This window comes from Chrysemys picta, chromosome 8 (assembly GCF_011386835.1).
Source record: "Chrysemys picta bellii isolate R12L10 chromosome 8, ASM1138683v2, whole genome shotgun sequence".
Classification (NCBI taxonomy): Eukaryota; Metazoa; Chordata; order Testudines; family Emydidae; genus Chrysemys; species Chrysemys picta.
In genome coordinates, this window is record NC_088798.1 from 25,623,144 (window position 1) to 25,628,265 (window position 5,122).

The following is a 5,122-nucleotide window of genomic DNA, read 5'->3' on the forward strand; positions in this document are numbered from 1 at the left end:
GATTTTGTGTCACTGATCTTCTATCAGAGATTTAACTCTGTATGATATTTGTGAGTATACATAAATATATCAAAGTGCTGAAAAGACTACACCCTGGTCTCTACTGCAACGGAGAGAGAAACTACAATACAGGCAGAGGGAAGAAATACTATACCCGATTTAGCATATTGCCTTCCCCAGACCTGTTACAGAAACACCCACAGGCTCCAGTCAGGACCCCATTGTTCAAACACAGCTATGTTTTTTGCCCCAAAGAGCTTACAATTTAATTTAAGGCAAGACCCAACCTGGAGGAAGAACAAGAAATAATAAAATCATAAGGCCAATTGGGGAAGGAGCTATTTTCCCATTACAACTGGCCTATAGACAGACTTTCTGCCTTTGGGTTTGTTTTCCCTTGATTACATTAGAGAGAGTCACTGTATTCCAGAACAGTCTATAGAGGTCCTGTGCTGTCAAAGTGTCTCTGCGTGTCTTAACCCGAACTTGGCTCCATAACAACGCCGCTCCAGTGGAGCCATTCTGCCATGGACTTGAAGCAGCATAAGCTTTGGTGTGGAATCTTAGGGGAGACGATGCATGGAGATTGTATGCTCCCGCCTTCCGACCACTCATCACCCCCTGAGCATCTCTCATCCCAATCCACTCCATGCTTGGGCAACGATCCAAGGAGTTTTGGCCCCATTGTGGCAGGGTGGAAAATGAATTCTGCAAAAACAATGTATAGCTCCCATGAAGGTAAACATTAAACCACAATGAAAACAATTTTAACATAATCCCAGGTAGAGAGGAAAGAGAAAGAGGGTGTGTATTTTTAAAAAAAATACGGGATCAGCTACTCAGCTGATGTGAATTGATGTAATTCCACTGAAATCATCAGCAAAGGATCTGGCCCCCAGCCTAGGTAAGGAACTGTTTATAATCATAAACTAAAGGAAAGATTATTACAAATGGATAGCACAGTCAGGAGAGACAGAATAAGGCTATACAATTCCAAAGGCTTTGTCAGACAAACATTTTAACACAAGTTTGAATTTAACTCTTAAAGTTTAATGAATGGCTTCTATTAGGAACTGCTGTAAGGGTTGAATGGCTTTTTGCATACTCTGTGTATAGGAGGGGCCATCTGCTTAGTTGCTGTCTGGTTGAAACCATTAAAAATTGGCATTCATTGTGTCTTGGTGAGTCAAGCAGGAGAATGTGCATTGGTAAACTAATGAAATTAAAATAGGTAAAAAAAATAGGTTTAAGGTAATAATGGTAAATGTTGTAATCCTGTCTATCTGTGAATACAATTTCTGCTTCTTACACTCCATCTAAACGTAATGAAGGATATTGGGACAAATAAATTTCCACTGTAAATTACAGTTAAGTGAACTGTTGGAAGAAGCAGACAAAAGTTATTTTAGGTGCATTCAGATGTTTGTAGGTACCCACAAAATAACCTTCCTATGCGGAGTCCAGGAAAGCCATATTTGCTGTTTTTGAACAGCTTTGGATTTTCTCAGAAAACTGTTCTCCCAGCCCTGCTAGTAATGTAATCAGCACTTATCCAGCAATAACAGGAGTGAGAGTGGCTTAGGCAATATCTTTAACCTCCAGAGACAATGGAAAATGGGTGTTTACAAAGGCTCAGTACTATAATGCACTTATACAAAGAAAGAGTATTTTGGGGGTTGAAACAAACCGGGCAGTAATTCACTTAAAACTTTCTGGAATGTTTACAAACATATAAATAAACCAGGAGGAGGCTTTAAACCATTGTTAATAATCAAAAGAGTCAGTAGATGGCATGAGAGACTTGAAAATTCAATGTGAAAAGGCGTTTCCTTCTTCAACATTGTGCCCTTTCTCCTGTTTTAGCTCCAAGCCCTCCACTGTGTGGATTCCCCTGGTCTCTTATTCATAAGTTTCACTTTAGGTACACATAGCACATTTGTTTTTTAGTTTACTTACTAACCACTTATTCAAACATTGAGTGAAATCCTGGACCCATTAAGGTAAATGGGAGTTTTGTCATTGACTACAATGGGGTTGTGATTTCACTCATTTTTTAAAGTTCTTATTATGAAGTGTAGGCATTTAATTTCCAGCAGCAATTTGATCTTAACTATTTCTTCCTCTCCTGTCATCCTGGATCCCTTGTCGTTGGCTGCAGTACAATATCATACTTTCTCAAAATGACAACCGTTGTCCTTCAAACTAATGAATCAACAGGAACCTAATAGAAGCATCTGATTGGACCAAACTGTTTATCACCTTTGTTCAGGAATGAAAAGAATCTGTTCAGATCAACCTTTTCCCTCTTTCACTTTAATTTAATGATTTAAATAATTTAGACTCATTACAAATAGGTGAGTTTTAATCAAAACTGAACACAAGCAAATCAAACATGCTGTTTTGATTTCTTCAGATGTCTAGTTGTTTTAAAATGTGCTGAATCCTGAAAATACAAACCCTTTTCTTATCATTAAAATATACCGCATTTGGTAATGAGACCAATTGGAAAAATACCTTAATTTCTATCATCATGGACTAAATTGTGTAACATATACAAGAATAAATATTAATATCTAAGTATTATTAACTCCATGCAGGAGGTAGGTATTGTTATCCGTAGATGGAGAAAATGAGGCTGAAAGATCACTAGACTTGCTGAAGGACACACTGCAAGTCAGTGTTAGAGCCAGGATTAGACCTCAGAACTTCACATACTCTCGGGCGTATGTCATTCTTCCAGCCCTCATTTCATTACACAAGTGCAAATGAAAATAAAACATAGAGGGGTGAGAACCCCTCAGTGGTCTGGATGGGCCCCAAAATGTCAGTGGTATACTCGATACAGCTGCTGCACCCAAAAAAATCAGCGAACGGAGATTCAGGCTCCAAACACTTGCTAAACACACTATAACAGGTTCAAAAGTGAGGGAGCAAAGTACAAGGTTACAGCTTTTATATTTTCTGTTTATTACAGGTAAAGGGAATAGAACAAAAGTCAGTATATGATGAATAAAGCAGCAGAAAAGGCAGATGAACAAAGACACTCACGAAGAAGCAGTTAGAAGAACTGTGTGAATAGCGAGGGCTGTCAGTCGATCAGAAGAAATCAGAGCTGGTGGCCTTGCTGCACTTACATGCCATGAAGAGCAATGGGGTTCCTGCCCAAAACTGGGGGCCAGAGAAGTCCCTTTTTCTCTTACAGGGCATATAAGAGACCAAGCAGATGGTTCCCCAGATGATCCAGCAGAGATAGCAGTGATGGTGAGAGGTCTAAACCAGTGGAAAGGCTGCTTGTGAAGGAGAGGCGGAAGAAACTGGAGGCCAGGGATCAGGAAAGTGGAGGCAGAGCTGGAGCAATAGAAGCTTGCTGCCAAGAACAAACAGGCAGCTTAAACAGTCAAGTCATGCCCATGGGACTCAGGAGGAAGGACATAAGGGTGTGCCTGATCAGGGGCTAGCAAACAAGCAATGTGGGTACGATGGATGCCATTGCTCTGCCTGTAGTCTTCAGCATTATGGCCACTAAAGGTTTTTCTGGGCATTGGAATGTGGGACTTTTTGTTGTTGTGTTACTTTCTGTAATGAAGTAACGGGGTTAAACTCAGAGGTCTCAGGTAGACGCCTACGAGGGTCAGTGGTTGAGGGGGCAAAATTACTGTCTATCCTTGCCCGGGAAACTGAGTGAGGGGTGAGTGTGGCTGGGGAACAGCAAAAAGGTACTGTGGTCCAGAATCTGCTAGGAGCAGTCTCTTCTTAGCATATGCGTAACGTGCCTTAGGATTCATCACCAAACTTGGTCCACTTGTTGGTTCATTAACTTCCTCAGCCCAAGCTGGGTACTGATGGGGAATGCGACATGAATGCTGAGCCATGGCCCCCTGCTAGGATCAGTGAGACACTGCTACAGCTAGGAAATGCTGTGGGACAGGATCCGCCAGCAACCCAGAAACTAGGCACAGCATTAAAGCGATGTGGGTGATGCTGTGTGATAAAAGTGCTGACAAATTCATGCTATCTTGTGTAACATTCCCTTTCCTCCCTGGATTACTGAGGAGCAGGCAACACTCGCTGGGTGCCTGATGTTGACAGTAAAGGAGATCCTGAGTATCCCAGTGGTGACGTTGGCTAGGTGGGAATCCTCTATCCACCCCTCTGCTGCAGTCCCTTTACTGTACTAGTAAAGGAAATTAATCTTGAGGGTGCCTACACGTGGTTGGACCCTGTACACATGCAATGGCATGCCTTGGGATCCTCAAGGAATAAACATGAGCTAATCTATGCAATGTGTCTAAATCAAAAGTACCAATTATAAACAATATGCATCTAATATAAACTTAGTTTAGAGTTAACGCACCTTTACTTAACAACTTAAAAACCATGATATTACAGACTGAGATTAATTAAAATGTCACAACCAATTTAAATCAGCAAGGGGCAGTTCAATAAATTAATGCAGTTTACAGTAGTAAGTGAAACTTATCTAACTTGCATTTACAGCTGAGACCATTTCCCCCACCTCTGTGTGTGCGTGTCTCTGAATTTCAGAGTTCTAAACACTTGCGTGGGTGCATTTGAAGACATGGGCGTAGTTTGAGGAGGTGCAGGGAGGGCCTTGCCCCTCCAAACAGAGGTGAGGCGTGCAGGAGGCATGCGGGGTCATGTGCCTCTCTAACCCCCCAGCTTTCTGTCAGTGCTGAACTGCCCTGCAGGGTTTGTTTTGCTCAGTCTTTGGAGGGTGGGGGGTGGGGCAGACATGCCAAACCCATGAAAAAAACGCAGAAATTGGACTTCTTTTTGGCATAATTGGCTTGTGTGTTGCTTATTGGCTAGTTTTTGGCTTGTAGCGTGTTGTAGCTTGTTGCTTATGTTTTTTGATCAGCTCCCGGCAAGCAGGGGTAAGGGGGGGGGCAAGCAAGGGCAAGGGGGGGGTGAGAGTCAGGGGTGCCCAGCAGGCCCACCACAGTCCCAGACTGCACGCTGGGGGGATCTAGTCACATAGAGCGTTGGGGTTCTTAGGGATTGGCTTGTTTTGGCCTTGTTTTGAAATTGGGATTAGCTTGATTTTTGGCTTATTGTGAAAGTCAGGGTGCTTATTTACCATGTGAAAGCTGGCCACTTTGGT